The sequence below is a fragment of the Myxine glutinosa genome, chromosome 8 (assembly GCF_964187855.1).
Source record: "Myxine glutinosa chromosome 8, kmMyxGlut1.1, whole genome shotgun sequence".
Taxonomy (NCBI): domain Eukaryota; kingdom Metazoa; phylum Chordata; class Myxini; order Myxiniformes; family Myxinidae; genus Myxine; species Myxine glutinosa.
In genome coordinates this window covers 78803710-78821047 of record NC_136268.1, presented here as the reverse complement: position 1 = coordinate 78821047, position 17338 = coordinate 78803710, and the positions used below count along the sequence as shown (strand labels likewise).

General features: G+C 41.5%; 1 long non-coding RNA gene across 2 annotated transcripts in view; it reads left to right on the top strand.

Annotated features, from left to right (window-relative positions):
• Window positions 1–2319: 2319 nt before the first annotated feature.
• The window catches only part of LOC144893294 (uncharacterized), an 83536-nt gene continuing 68517 nt past the window's right edge, over window positions 2320–17338 (top strand). For both annotated transcript variants that reach the window (XR_013624327.1, XR_013624328.1), the window contains exon 1: window positions 2320–2499. This is a non-coding gene — a long non-coding RNA (uncharacterized LOC144893294). The remainder of the gene's footprint in view (window positions 2500–17338) is intronic.

The window sequence follows — 17338 nt, the reverse complement described above, 5'->3', positions numbered from 1 at the left end:
CAATCTTGTGTCTGACCTCCTCAGATAATTCTCTGGGTTTCTTTCTTTTCTCCATGCTCATTGCGATACACACAGTGACACAAAACAACAGAATGACTCCTTTTCTCTATTCAAACTGGTTGAATGAGTGATTTTCACCCCTCAGCCCAAATTGGACTAAGGGGTATTGTCGTCCGGGCGTCTGTCAACTTTTGGTTTCCGTCAATTTCAAGGAGAACGGCTTGTCCGATTAAATCCATTTTTGCAGTGTGTGTTGGGGTTGAGTAGAGGAAGGTTCATGGGCGCGCTGCGAATTTCAATATGGCCGCCACGGCAGCCATCTTGAAATTGGTTTCCGTCAATTTTGAGCAGAATGGCTTGTCCGATTAAATTCATTTTTGCAGTGTGTGTTGGGGTTGGCTCGCCACTATCATGAACTTTCTTTACTGCAAAATCCTACTCGGTATACAACTTCGCTTCAAATAACAAATTATCATCAATGCTTCCTTTCACCATGCATGGGCTGAGGGGTTACGCCTGCTTTGCGGTGCTATTTTTTATATTGCAGGCACTTGAAGCTCAACACAGGTGAGTTCAATTCCAAAGTAAAGGAGAATCACCTGCTTGATATCTAATTATTTTTAACAACTTCTAAAACGTGCCAATGATATTATCCAGGCCATTTTAGGCTTTATGTGTGGAATAAGCTAAGATTTAGTGGTTTTTTCAGCTTTTTTTTTTGTTTTGTTCCACTGCAAACCAAAGAAATACATATGTGGATACCAAAAGATTTTTTTATTTCAACAATTTTCTGGAAGAAATTGTGCATTATTTGAAAAATGTGCAAGGGTGCCGATATTTTTGGCCATGATTGTAAGATTTTAAGCCAGCCACCTTAACCGTTAAGCCAACACCAGGCTTAAACCAACCCAAAGTCTGATTAAAATACATAAAATTTTGAAGCAAATATGCTCAGTTTTGAATAATAATTTGTTTTGGGGGCTCCCCTCTCCCCGGAATCCTACATTCCTTCCACCAAATGTCACGTGACCGGGTGCTATGCCATGCTGCGAGGCCAAGATAATTTGAAATGTTAGGAGGAACCAAATTAAGGGCAACCACATGTCACACCGCAAGTAATTGATATGTGGTTGTTGTTAATTTGTTTACTTGCGGATGAAAATGGGAGATTGTGGAAGCAATACTTGCCCCAATTCATTAATTACTGCGTTCGTTATTGTAATGTTAAAACGATTGGACTCACGGAATTTAGCATCTCAAAACGTGACGGCACAAATTGACACATATCCCATCGGCGTTGGTTCTCGATGATTCCTGTAACCATTAAAAGCTGGTCAGATGCAGTGCGGACCAATAAAAGCGCATCCGGATGCAACCGTCAAGGGGAAGCACCACGTGGTCTCACAGAACCACCTAACTTGGCCAGGTGATGGTAGATGGTAGAACAGCCAATCTTTTGGGACTGCCACTGGTAACATATAACTCAATGCTACCTACCGCATGGTCGGGTTATCGGCGACTAAACTGACACCCATCACTGGCTTTACTAATGGGGAGGGTCACTCTGACTCCCTGCCTGTACTAAAAAGAACACCTGACAAAGGGCAGGTGAGCCAACGGACATCCAGTACGGAGATGTTGTCTCCGAAAAATAAACACCCGATCAGGGTCGGAAAATGTATTTTTCCACCTGGCCTAGATACCCCCTCCTGCGTAGTGGTCCTGTGAAGAGCTTTCCTTGTTTAAGGACTAGGTGAAGGTTTTGCTGGTTTTCCTCTTCTTTTTTCTCTGTAGCCCTTCACATTTAGTGGCTCTCAGCCTTGTTTAGGACAAATTTCAATAAAAAAAGATGGCGGGAGTGGCTTTTGAACCAAGAGGGATGAAGTGGAGGGGTTTTTTTTTTTTTTTGTAAAGAAGATCGAGGCTCATGTAAGAGCTAACATTAATCACAAAAAGACAAACTGACACATAAAACATAAGATAAAGGGAGCGGGAGACAATATGGGGAGAGAGAGGGAAGCGCACAAGGAGAACATTTGAGAGCAGGGACATCGGGAGATCTGTGGGAGGAAGAGGGCTTGGGGGGAGGAGGCATGGGAAGTGGGGGGGGGGGGGGGGAGGGGGGGTGAAGATAAGTGGGGGAAAGGCTTTCAACACAATAGACCCTGGCAATCCTTATTTACAGAAATACAAAACTATTTATCTCAACCCATATTTTGAATAAATAATTGACGAATCGAATTCCTCTCCTTATCCCATAGGTCACTTTCGTTATAATGTTTATCACATACTATATACAAAGCGGACATCGACAGGAAAGGCAGGAAGGCTGAGTTTGTTGGGGGAATTTCGAGCATCACCTTTGTACTTTTCAGTATAATTTTCCCAAGCACACGGCAGGCACAGAGCGAGAGGATGAAGGGACACACGGCACGCCGTTGCAAAGGCTCGTTGTTAATCTGGACACCGTGACACCTAATCTGCGGACACCGACGGCCGGTAAGTAATTGAGGTGAACTCGTCGCTTAAGCAAACGCAATTTACGCCCATTAGCGAGACGTATGCCTGCCGAGCGGGGTGCGGCGCAGCGGTGCTGACGGAGCATGCAATCAGGAGTCCCCTAAATCAGCTCGTGATCACAGTACGTGACTCCGACCCTACTTTTCATTCCTCCTACGTGTTCCACTTATGTAATGATGGACTTCTTCCCAGGGACTTATCAAACTATGTGTGACCACCGATCGCTTCACCGACATCTTGCTTCGATGCATTTTCGTAAAATATGAATGAATGGAGCATTTTATTATAGGTGAAACCGATTCGCTTTGAGCGACAAAACGTTCAATAAAAAGAATGGCAGCAACATTAAGAGTTATTACCCTCACAGGAGGAGAGGTTATTGCATTTGAGTCCTTTTGTCTGTTTGTCCGCACAGAATAAATATGATTTTCTCTGCCACCGTTGGTCCGATTTACAAGAAATTTTCACCATAGGTGCAACTCCACCTGTATAATTTTTTGAATGATAATTATGACGTCATTTGTCACGTGGTTCGGCCGGGATCTTGGAAAAACCGAAAAGATTTGCACCTCTATTTCTCGGAAAGAGCCGCATAGAAAAAATTGAGAGATGGCTCATTGCAACGAACTCTCCATGAGGAATAAAATATGCTAATGATGATGTCATATGTGCTTCAATTATGACGTCATAATTCGACAAGTACAAAACTTCATCCGATCAAGATGAAATTTCTTGAGCGTGATCTAGGGATAAATTAGTGGAGAATTTTTTATGACGTAATAGGGCACGTGGTTTGGCCGTCATCTTGGAAAAACCGAAAAACTTTGCACCTCTATATCTCTGAAAGCGCTGCATAGAAAAAATTGAGACATGGCTCATTGTGAAGAACTCTCCATGTGGAATAACATATGTTAATGATGATGTCATAGGTGCCTCCATTATGACGTCATAATTGGACAAGTACAAAACTTTATCCGATCAAGATGAAATTTATTGAGCACAATCTAGGGATAAATTGGTGGAGAAAAAAATTATAATAATGACGTCATCGGTCACGTGGTTCGGCCTCCATCTTGGAAAAAACGAAAAACTTTGCACCTCTATATCTCGGAAAGCGCTGAATAGAAAAAAATTGAGACATTGCTCATTGTAAAGAACTCTCCATGGGGAATAAAATATGTTTAAGATGATGTCATAGGTGCCTCCATTATGACGTCATAATTCGACAAGTACAAAACTTCATCCGATCAAGATGAAATTTCTTGAGCACAATCGAGTGTCACGTCATCAATAATCATGACGTCATCGGTCACGTGGTTCGACCACCATCTTGGAAAAACAGAAAAATTTTGCACCTCTATATCTCCGAAAACGATGAAAAGAAAAAATTGAGACATGGCTCATTGTAAAGAACTCTCCATGTGGGATAACATATGTTAATGATGATGTCATAGGTGCCTCCATTATGACATCATAATTCGACAAGTACAAAACTTTATCCGATCAAGATGAAATTTCTTGAGCACAATCTAGGGATAAATTGGTGGAGAAAAAAATAATAATGATGATGTCATAGGTCACGTGGTTCGGTCGCCCTATTTGTTTTAACACAAAAGCCTTAAAAAGCACTGAAAACACATCCCGAAGAGGGTCTGCAACCTGATTGGTCTTTCTTGTTCCATTTGTGAATGAAGTGCTGACCCAGCGGGCATTGGATATGGTTTCAACGTTGAATATCGGTTGAAATTACATCAGGCGACATCTAACAAGAGCACAACGTCTATTTGACGTCGGCTAACGTTGTTGCAAATTATATATTTGCCTGCTGGGGAAACATCTGAGACGTGCAAGAGCCACCTTCACTGGTGAGAAAATGGGAGAAAATGTCATAATGGAAAAAGGGAGGATATGAGAGTGAAAGGTCGGGGGAGATGGAGGAGTGAGGCGGATGAAAAAACGAGAGTGTAGTTTGGGAGAAAACGTTGCATAACTTCTGGTGTCTTAGAGGTAGGTAGACAGTAATGCGAAGATAACATCCGAAACACCTACACTTTAACGTCATTCGGCCCTTCAGGATTCGTGATATCTGGTGGTGTGCACCGCCCGTTGGGAGATTGTCGTGCAACCTTTATTCATAGCCTGACTCTGTACTGTACCTCACTCATTTGGAACGATTATAATCCTTTGATGAAATATTAATAAAACATGTGCAACCTCATAATTCTGCAATAGTCTTGCGGACCCAAATTGCATGAGCTTGGGTGCGACTGCATTCTGATGTAACTCGTGTCAAAGTTGGTTGCTCCAGAATATACCTAGATATACCCAATCGTACTTCTTCACTTGAATATTGACTGTGAAGCCCTTTATGATGACCGTGAACAAATATAACTAAACTCTACCAGTTTGCAACAACGAAGAATGGTCTTTGTACAACCATATAATACCAGTTGAGATGTTGGACGGAGCAGAACTCCAATAATGATGGCTTTAAGAATGATTTTAATTTAAATCTCTTCAGCTGTTCACAAGTTATCACATTTTTACCCAACATGACCTCTGACCTTTGACCTTTGACCTTTTGACCCCAAAATCTAATCCATTCATCTTTACCTCATTATACTTACCTGCACCAGGTTTGACTAAGATCCCTTTAGCCGTTCTCAAGTTATTGCGGTAACGAAAACCTATCACGGATAGACGGACGGACGGACGGACAACCTGAAAACATAATGCCTCCGGCGACTTCGTCAGTGGAGGCACATAAAAAGGTTGCAGGATAAAACTGGAGTTTTGGGCTTGAGAAAGTTAATGGACCACAAATGAAGGTGGTAACGAGGTGGTAACAACAACCAAGGCTCCAGTTTGAATGGTTGGAATGAACAGATTGTATATCTAAACACGAGTGAAACATGAATGGTGTCACGATGTTGATGTTAAAAACAATCTATCCAAATTACCCGGATTATTAATTAAATTACATATCAGACTTGGTGGTGTAACGGTTAAAGCATGTTAGAGCATCCTCTGTGAGTTTGGGAGGTCTGTCCGTGGTTCAAACCCTGCAAAGTCAGCGGTGTGGGAGCTACCAAAGACTTTAAAAATGGTTAATTGCTGCTTCCTTGCTTGAGCATTTAAAAAGGTTAGGAGCATGGACAATCCCCATCATTTTGGCATCCTTCAAAAGGAGGAAATTCCTTCGAAGGAAATGTCCTGCTGAGCGTTGTGAGAAAAGTGGTGGCATTGTAGCGACGTCGCTGGAACACAAAGTACCACAGGAAGTGGTACCCCTTCCATGTACTTTTATATATATTTCCCATTATTACCCTGCGCTCGCGAAGCGAAAAGCGGGGTTAAGCATTCACCTGCATACGTGTGCCATATGCCGTACGTGTCTGCATTTTAGAAATTCATTTTCTCAGCAACCGTTTGTCCGATTGAAATGAAATTTTCACCATAGGAGGGTCTCCGCCGGTAGAATATTGCAATGATTATTATGGCGTCATAGGTCACGTGGTACAGGCGCCATCTTGGAAAAACTTCGCACCTTTATATCTCTGAAACCACTCCATGGAAAAAATTGAGACCTGGCTCATTATCAAGAACTCCCCATGGGGAATAAGATATGTTAATGATGATGTCATCGGTGCCTTCGTTATGACGTCATAATTCGATAAGTACAACACTTATCCGATCATGATTTTAAAAATTTCAGCAACTGTTGGTCTGATGGACACGAAATTTTCAGCATAGGAGCGCCTCCTCCTTTCGAATATTTTAATGATAATCATGACGTCATAGGTCAGGTGGTACAGGCGCCATCTTGGGAAAACCGAAAAATGTTGCACATCTACAGTATATCTCCAAAACCGCTGCATGGAAAATATTGAAACGTGGCTCATTGTAAATAACTCCATATGGAGAATAGGTGTTGTTAACGATGACGTCATTTGTGCCATAATTACGACGTCATAATTCAACAGGGACAACGCTTATTCTGATCAGTTTGAAATGTATTGAGCGTGATCTAAGCAACAATTATTATATTAGAGAATATAAATTTATGATGTCTTCGCTCACGTGGTCTGGCAGCCATTTTGGATCAAAGAAAAAAATGTTCAAATACAGAAGAGTTGGCTTGCAATAAGTTGACTGCGCAGGGTAAGTATTCTATGAATACCATCCAGTTTCGAAAAGTATTACGAAATATAAATTTGTATGCTCTTTCCGTGTCCTTCCCTAAGGTTCTTTACTTGCGAAAATCGAAGATTTTTCAAGCATATTGATTGGTCGTGTGCGTTATTCTGTCCGTTTGTTTATCTGTCTGTTTGTTTGCATGTCAATCTCCTACAGGTCACAATTTTAAAGCAACCTTCACGAAACTTCACAAAATAGTGGAGTGGTCATAAGCAAGATGCAAGAAGCCTTTTTATTTTGAGGTCAAAAGGTCAAAGTTCAATATCGGCCAAATGTCAACAACTTTGTCGAATTTCTAAAAACATCAGATTTCATCCAATTGACTTGAAATTTGAAGAGGATTTGCACATCAAGTTTGCAAATTTTACCACCAACTACTTTTGAGGACAACATAGGCCAAAAGGTCAACATAGGCCAAATTCTTAAAATTGTCAATTTTCATCCAATTGACATGACATTTGAACAGGCTTTGCATATTATGTCACTCAATTGAACCACCAATTATTCTTGAAGTCAACATAGGCCACATGGTCAACATAGGCCAGAGGTCAACAACTTAGGTGCAATTTCTAATGTCATGAATTTTCATCTGATCGATTTGAAATTTCAACAGTATTTGCATATCACGTTACTCAATTCAGCCACAAATTATTTTTGAGGTCTAAAGGTGAAAAGGTCAACATCGATGAAGTTTCTAAAATTGTCAATTTTCATCCGATTGACTTGAAATTTGAAGAGGATTTGCATGTCAGGTCACTGAATTCAACCACCAATTATTGTTGAGGTCAACATAGGCCACAACGTCAACATAAGCCAAAGGTGAACAACTTATTTTAGAGATTTTGCAAGTATTGTGATATGCACGACATATTTCTTGTTTGATTGTTTGTTTTGTAAATAGAGTCAAGGCTCGTGGAAGAGCTGGTACACTGAATGGATCAGTGTGTAACATGACAAGAAAAACAGTAAAAGGGAGCGGGGTGACCCCAACAACGGAGTTGAAGTGGGAGACTTAGACAAGCAATGGGTGTGGGGAGGAATGCTGGGCAGGGAAGGATGCATGGGGTGGACGAGATGGATAAAGAAAGGAAAATCCCATGAGGACAAAACTGGAAACCTGGAAGGAGGAGCGCTTGGGGTAGTGTGGAGGTGGGTGGGGAGGGGGTTAACGAGGGTGGAAAAGATCATGGGTTTGGATTGAGGATGATCTGAGATGGTGGTGAACAGGTGTCTTGAAGACCTGGAGGGAAGAATGAGATTGAGGAGAATGTGGAAGTTGGTTCCACAGTTGGGAAAAAGAGGACCAAATGAGTAAATGTTACCTTTGGAACCACGAAATTAAGTTCCAATCCGGTCATTTTCCACAATTCCAGAAAGAGGGGCTTTTACAACAGGCTTCTGTATGATTAAATGGACACTATTTTTTGTTCCAAGTAAATCGATTATTAGCTGTTCAGCCAAGTAAATGGATTACCATATTTTTCGGTGTATAAGTCGATACCTTTTTTCCGGATGTCCAGGCTTCGACGTGTACTCGGAATCCATGTTTTAAGACATTGAATTGCATAAATTAAAAAATTGAAAAGTGTGATATTTTCTGAAATAAATTGTATAATTGTTAATGTAAAACACAGTGCTCAGTGAATAAGCTCTTTCATGGATTAAAATCTGCTTGTATTACAATAACTTTTAGGTGTTCATGTTTGTTAATGAGTAGTGAACCACAACAATATGTAATGTGAATTAAAGACACCATGGGATGAGCCAGTGCTAATAGTGATTGGGTTGCTTATTTTAAATACTGCACATCTATGTGATAACAAACATGTTGAAAAATTATTTACATTCCTAATCTATCGGAAAGGTCATCCCACAAAGTAGTTTTTCTCATTAATATTCATGACCCTGGAAGTACCTAGGCAGAGATGTGTTGTGTGTCATTGGATGAATTAATTATATTGTTCTGAATAACAGTTTTGATAACTAGCAAAAGTTGATCTGGCTTCGTCTTGTACTCCAAATCGATTTATCTATGAATGAAGGAAAGAAAAATAAGAAAATTAGCCAATTTGACTTATACTACGCATTGACTTGAATACACCGAAAAATACGGTATTAACCTTCCAACGATACCATTTTTATAATTCTTTGACAGCAGGAAGCATCACATTAAAGCTCAAGATCCCACCTCTTCTCCTTCAAACTCGGAAATATGGGCTTTTAAACCAGACACCTATAACATTAAATTGATACAAATTTTTGTTCCAAGTAAATCGATTATTACCTTCCCAAGAATACCATCTTTATTAGTATACGACAGCAGTAATCCTTTGCAATGAAGATTGACACACACACACACACACACACACACACACACACACACACACACACACACACACACACACACACACACACACACACACACACACACACACACGTACTGTACAAACATACACACACACACACACACACAAATACAAACACACACACATACAAACACGCACAAACAAACACACACACACACATACAAATACACACACACACACACGCACATACAAACACACACATACAAACACACACACACACATACAAATACACACACACACACACGCACATACAAACACACACATACAAACACCCACACATACATACAAATACACACATACAAACACACACACACATACAAACACACACACACACACACACAAATACAAACACACACACATACAAACACGCACAAACAAACACACACACACACATACAAATACACACACACACACACGCACATACAAACACACACATACAAACACCCACACATACATACAAATACACACATACAAACACACACATACATACAAACACACATACAAACACACACACACACACACACATACAAACACCCACACACATACAAACACACACACACACACACACACACATACAAACACACACACACACACATACATACACACACACACACACACAAACACATACAAACACATACAAACACACACACACACAAACACAAACACACATACAAACACACACACACACACAAACACACACACATACAAACAAACACACACACACACACATACAAACACACACATGTACGCGCACACATACATCTCAGAACTGTCGCAAAGCGTCCATAAATGGAAATTTACGTAAACAACCGTAAACGCATCCGTAATATAAACAAGTGAATCCTCTTGGATTGCGCTGAGGTTCGGGCATGGAATTTCGAGCCTCGATCATGGTTCGAGCCTCGATCTTGTATACAAAAATAATAATAATAATAATAAGAACCTTGGGCCGAATCTCGCGCTTCACCAGTGCGCGTGCGCGAATTTACGTCACGTCGGCAGCGAGAAGGGGTTCCCCAACACGAACCAATCAGGAACTGCCACGCCCACTTATATGATCTCAGAATTCCTGTGACAGGAATTAGCGTTACACTGGCTGGAAGTCATTCGCTAGAGGCGCTTCCTCAGCGCTAATAAATATATAAATAAACGTAAATTGATATCCAGCAGCAGGTCGGTGATGCTTGCTTATAATCATAAAGCTTCTATTTATTATGTACCTACGTACAAAGCATGGCTTGTTATTGCTCACACAATGTGTAAGCATACCCCACGAACACATTGATACAACGTACTACCCGCAGCACACCAGGGCGACAGTTTATAGCTGGGTCGAGTTTGGAACCCACGGTACTAGTCAAGTGAAAAGCAAGCGTGCATTACACGTCCATCACAAATATATCCCCTGCGCTGCACCTGCTTTGGAAATACAAATATATCAAACGTGGATCATTGTCTCTTTGCGTCGCTGTCACACGCAGCAGCTCTCCGTGCTAAATATAAAGGTAACGCCTTGGTTTTCGCGAGGTGTCACCACCCAGAGCCTTCGCAAGGGGATCGAGCAACCCCAAAGGCTCTCGAGATAGCGCGCGCTTTTGAAGGTGCTGCTTTCGTGAGCTTTTGATAAAGCGCTAAATGACTTTTTTTTGTGCCTCGAACCGATAAAAAGCCAAAGCGTCTCGTTTGGTGCTTCAGATAAATGCGCATCGAGCGTCCTGAAGGTTGAAGAGTGCACTTCAGCTATATAGCTTCCTTTATTCTCTCTCCCCCCCCATCAACTCCCCCAATCTCTCCCCCAACTTATACCCTTCGGTCCAAACAAAACACCATATAGTCCTATAACTCACCGTGCTATAGCAAATCTTGTTTCGAGTGCTAACTACCCTAAAAGTAGCTGCCAACAGGCATTGAACAAACAATAATGGGTTTTAAATCCCGGGCGATTATGTCTCATTAGTGTTGGGTGTATTGTTAGAAAAGCGTGAAAAACGTTGGTGCTGCCTAAAATAATAACCTTGCTAAAAATAATAACCTAAAATAATAACCTTGCTAAAAAAGGGATGCTTGCTCTAAAAGGACGTTACCACAATACTCTACTTTGCTTTAAATAGTAATTATCAAAACCATTTACTCACAAATTATTATTAATGGCTATATTCTGGGGACATAGGTATGGTGTCTATATGTCATACCCTACTTACCCCTATTGCCCGATTAGGACAGGGATTCATAGGCATTTCGGCACATGGTGACCTACTCCTTCCAAAAGTTATTGCGAAAGACGAATTTTTTTTTTATGTTTGACATCCATGAGCTCCGATTAGAAGAGAGCACCTGGATTAAGCCGTGGATTGAGCAGTGGTTTGACCCACTGACCTCCCAGACCCAGAGCGGATGCTCGAACCATAATGCCACGGAGTTTATTAAACAAAGGATAAATTAAACAAAACGAGCAATTCTGGCCCTAAATGTGATATGACGCTGCCGTCATGTGCATAAAGTATGCGTAAGGGGATCAAATCACCCCAAAGGCTCGCAAGGGGATCAAATCACCCCAAAGGCTCGCAAGGGGATCAAATCACCCCAAAGGCTCACAAGGGGTTCAAATCACCCCAAAGGCTCACAAAATCGCAAGGGGTTCAAATCACCCCAAAGGCTCACAAAATCGCAAGGGGATCAAATCACCCCAAAGGCTCACAAAATCGCAAGGGGAACAAATCACCCCAAAGGCTCGCATGGGGATCAAATCACCCCAAAGGCTGGCAAGGGGATCAAATCACCCCAAAGCCTCGCAAGGGGATCAAATCACCCCAAAGGCTCGCAAGGGGATCAAATCACCCCAAAGGCTCGCAAGCGGATCAAATCACCCCTAAAGGCTCACAAAATCGCAAGGGGATCAAATCACCCCCAAAGGCTCGCAAGGGGATCAAATCACCCCAAAGGCTCGCATGGGGATCAAAGCACCCCAAAGGCTCACAAGGGGATCAAATCACCCCAAAGGCTCACAAGGGGTTCAAATCACCCCAAAGGCTCACAAAATCGTAAGGGCAGCAAATCACTCCACAGGCTCGCAAAATCGCAAGGGGGATCAAATCACCCCAAAGGCTCACAAAATCGCAAGGGCAGCAAGTCACCCAAAAAGGCTTGCAAAATCGCAAGGGGATCAAATCACCCCAAATGCTTGCAAAATCGCAAGGGGATCAAATCACCCCAAAGGCTCACAAAATCGCAAGGGGATCAAATCACCCCAAAGGCTCACAAAAGCGCAACGGCAGCAAGTCACCCCAAAGGCACTAAATGTGCCCTAAATGTGCAAAGGCCCTGGCCCTAAATGTGACATGATGCTGACGTCATGTGCATAAAGTATGCACAAGGGGATAAAATCACTCCAAAGGCTCACAAAATCGCAAGGGAATGAAGTCACCCCAAATGCTTGCAAAATTGCAAGGGGATAAAATCACCCCCAAAGGCTCACAAAATCACAAGGGGATCAAGTCACCCCAAAGGCTCGCAAAATCGCAAGCGATCAAGTCACCTCAAAGGCTTGCAAAATCGCAAGGGAATCAAATCACCCCAAAGGCTCGCAAAATCACAATGGGATCAAGCCACCCCAAAGGCTCGCAAAATCGCAAGGGCAGCAAGTCACCCCAAAGGCTCACAAAATCGCAAGGGGATAAAATCACCCCAAAGGCTCGCAAAAACGCAAGGGCAGCAAGTCACCCCAAAGGCTCGCAAAATCGCAAGGGGATCAAGTCACCCCAAATGCTCACAAAATCGCAAGGGGATCAAATCACCCCCAAACACTCGCAAAAGCGCAAGGGGATCAAATCAACCCCCAAAGGCTCGCAAAATCACAAGGCGATCAAGTCACCCCAAAGGCTCGCAAAATCACAAGGGGATCAAATCACCAACCAAACATGAATGAATAGCGTCACAACCAACCAAACAATGTTTCATTCACTTTCATATTGTAGATAACATTGCTCCAAGCTCCTCATGAAATGAAATAACATCCTAAATTAGAGCAGATCGCCCAAAAAAGGTGACACAATACGAACCCAAGCTAAACAGCTTAGAGCGAGTATACATTCTTCTCGGCCATCCTGCCATAGTGTGGGGATTCATTGTTTTGTAGCCACTGAAAACATTTTTCAATTCTCTCTTTAATTCACAATTCACTTGTCCTATTCCTTCACTAATGCTAATCATCTAATTTATTTTGCCTTCCTAACTCCAGGCATGTCCCCACATAGAACTGAGCTGTGGTCACCATGCCCACTCCTCACGTCACTGGAGCCTTCACCTCCTTAATTATTTGTGTTGCGCTCAATGAAGTTAAACTTTGGGGAAACAGTAGAAAAACAGAACAGTATAAATGGTTATTTTTTTTGTTTATTTTTTTTGTATACAAGAACGAGGCTCGTGAAAGAGCTAACATTAATCACAAAAAAGTCAAACCGACACATAAAACACAAAAAATAAGGGGAGCGGTAGACAAGATGGCGAGAGAGGGGGAAGGACACAAACACAACATTTGAGAGCAGGGACATCGGGAGAAATGTGGGAGGGGGAGGGCTTGGGGGGAGGTGGGAGAGGTATAAAACATATGAACACTGCAAGGACTTCCAGGAAAGAAGTTGGAATTTCAAAAAAAAAAATGTATCTGGGGTGAATTAGCGGGGGTAGAAAAGATCAAGGTTTTGGATGGGGGAAGATAAGAGATGGTGGTGAATAGCTGTTTTAAAGACCTGGAGAGAGGAGTGGGATTGAAGGGAGTGGGTGAGTTTGTTCCAGAGGCGGGAGAAAATGGGAATGAAAGAGTGAAGGTGAGCAGGGAGCCTAGATTTTGGCAGTTTAACCATAAGAGGGTTGCAGGCAGATCTTGTGCGACCTGAAGGAATATTGGGGGGACAGAGCACAGAGAGAGCTGGGGTTAAGTTTAATGCTTTGGCAATTTTACGTTTTCTTGTGTAAATATGGAGGGAGCCTTGCTTATTGCTAGTAAGCTATACACTTCGTTATAATAATTGGTAATTTCTTTAATTTTTCAGATTTTACACCAGATTTTGACAACTTAGTCCATCAACTGCGATCCTCAAATCTGAAGACAGTTTTTGATTATATACTTTAATTAGATATGAGAGTACACTGTGGTTCCAAGGCAAGGCATGTTTGACTAGGCCGAAAGAAAATGTCGACTAAGACCCCTGCAATGTGAAGTTGGGCTGTCCAAGGATATGCCTTTCATGAAGGTAAGCCATTAACTATCTTCTAAAGTGGTGTTTATGTTGGAACCCATCTGTGGATCGGTCCCATCGGCCGATGGGACCGATCCACAGATGGGTTCCAACATTTAAATTTACCCAAATACCCAGTTTTCATGCATTGACATCCTTGGAGTTCCCTTAGTATGCATGCAAAGTTTTCGGGCGCTAGGTACATGGTTTTGGAGTCTTTGATGACACACACACACACACACACACACTCACTGACACACACTCTCCTTTATTATGATCGATATTATAGATAATTGCTCAAAACATATTGGTGTAGAGGGGAAGGGGAAGGTGATATTTAGCTCCTGAACAGCATGGCCCTTGTACTATTTCAATATTATCCATCCTATTGTAATCATTACTACATGCAGTGGTGTGTAAATGTTACATTTACTTGCATAAAGCCTGTTGTACTTCCATATAAACGAAAAAAAAGAAAAAAAATGTAATCACGCGGTGAGCACACTTCGAACACATCGTGCTCTCAGAAATTAAACTCAAACACTCCTTCACTCCTCTCTTTGTAAAACTACATCATTTGGAACAGGTTTATGTGATTCTCAAAGGTCGAACATAAATCCTGCACATCGAGGACCATAACTTCGCATCTGTGTCGGCTTACGTCATACTGAAGCTGTAGTAATCTTTACCCCGCACGAGTAGCGCAAAGCGGGGTTAAGCAATTGGTTCACTCTGTCTGTCTGTTTAACAGATGTAAGTCGATGACCGAAGAACTATTTCGTTTCAATTGAATTTTATATTTTGAACACTACAGAACACGAATCAGAACATGAATTGGAACACGAATCTGCAGTTTAGCCAGGGACGGTGTAAGGGTATGGACTAAGAACCATAGGTGAACCCTAGGTAAACATCCCCACTTCCGCCTCTCCCCTCTCCCTCCCATAATTAACTTTTGAAAATGAATATTGTGCATTAGCATAAATAACACTTCTTAATCTGTAATTACAGATTTACATTCTCAGTGTTCTCTACTTTTCACAGGATAAGTGCTCGAAGAAATTCACATTATAATGTGTACTATGCCTCATAAGATGTAATACTATGTGTTCCTGCAACAGAATTGATCATCAGAATTTAATTTCTGTGCTTTCAGTTTACCAAATGTAGAAATAAGTTCCTCCAGGTCAATGTTTTGTGCAATTTCAAGTTCTATTGACAAGATGGATAGCCCAACAAGTCTTCCTTGCAGCATTGAGGAACGGATGTACTGTATGTTTTGATCAATTTTAGCTTGAAAGATGCTCTTTGATAATAATCTCCTGACATGCCTGAGCTCTTACCTGAACAGAGGCCCCAACACTTACAACATCTGTAGTCTCCTTTATAGATGTCAGTGATGTATATCAGTAGATGTACACTTTTCATTTCCCACCGCATGCTTACTTATGTAATTTCATGAATAGTTCCGTCATTATTTGCCGCTCCAGGCGACCACCTAGTTTGTCTAGATTTAAATTTGGCAAATTGTATGGAATCTCATCCCGACCATGCATGCGCAGAAAGGAGTAAAGTAATTTTTTTTTGAAAAAATTTCAAAACATTCCAAACAAGAAACTTACTGTTTTTAAAGACGTCATAAAGGACACAAACAACAAGCACCAACAACTAATTTAACGTGTTAAGTCATTTATATATTGAAGTAGCGACATTTTTCTGTCCGTCTATTTCTCTCTTTCCACCTATTTCTCTCTTTCTGCCTATTTCTCTTTTTCCACCTATTTATCTTTCTGCCCATTGGTTGGACAGCTGGCCTGACTCAACCCACAACGATGTCACGAGAGGGAGGCTGACTCCACCCACCGGCATTCTGATTCTCATGCAGTTCAGGCTGAATACATCATCGAAACTGTCATATTCACAATCGCCATGCCCTTTCCTTTACATTGTTAAACTAGATGGTATTCATAGAATATTTACCCTGTGCAGTCAACTTGTTGCGAGCCAACTCTTCTGTTTTTGAACATTTTAAAAATTTGATCCAATATGGCTGCCAGACCACGTGAGCGATGACATCATAAATTTATATTCTCTAATATAAATGTTGCATAGATCATGCTCAATACATTTCAAACTGATCAGACTAAGCGTTTCCCCTGTCGAATTATGACATCATAATTATGGCACCAATGACATCATCATTAACAACACCTATTTCCCATATGGAGTTCTTTACAATGAGCCATGTTTCAATTTTTTCCATGCAGCGGTTTTGGAGATATAGAGGTGCAACATTTTTCGGTTTTTCCAAGATGGCGCCTGTACCACATGACCGATGACGTCATGATTATTAAAATATTCTAAAGGAGAAGGAGCTCCTATGGTGAAAATTTCGTTTCCATCAGACCAACAGTTGCTGAATTTTTTTAAAATAATGATCAGATGAATAAATAATTTGGAGAAGATTGTCATGGGGACCACAAGGCTAACCCCCACTCTCGCAGGGAAAATGGCCTTAAAATGCATGTTGTTTGTTGTTGGATGGATAAGTGTTGTATTTGTCGAATTATGATGTCATAATGAAGGCACCGATGACATCATCATTAACATATCTTATTCCCCATGGGGAGTCGGTTACAATGAGCTAGGTCTCAATTTTTTCCATGGAGTGGTTTCAGAGATATAGAGGTGCGAAATTTTTCCAAGATGGCGCCTGTACCACGTGACCTATGACGTCATAATAATCATCAGATATTCTACAGGAGGAGGCGCTCCTATGGTGAAAATTTCATGTCAATCACCAACACTTGCCGAGAAAATGAATTTTTAAAATACAGACACGTACGGCACACACTCGTACTTAACTGCTGGCTGACTTAACTGAATTTAACTGCTAGCACACGACACACGTACGGCACACACTCGTACTTAACAGAATGCTTAACACCGCTTTTCGCTTCGCAAGCGCAGGGTAAACATAAACTTCCAGGAGCATGCGAAGCAGCGCTTAGTGGCCTA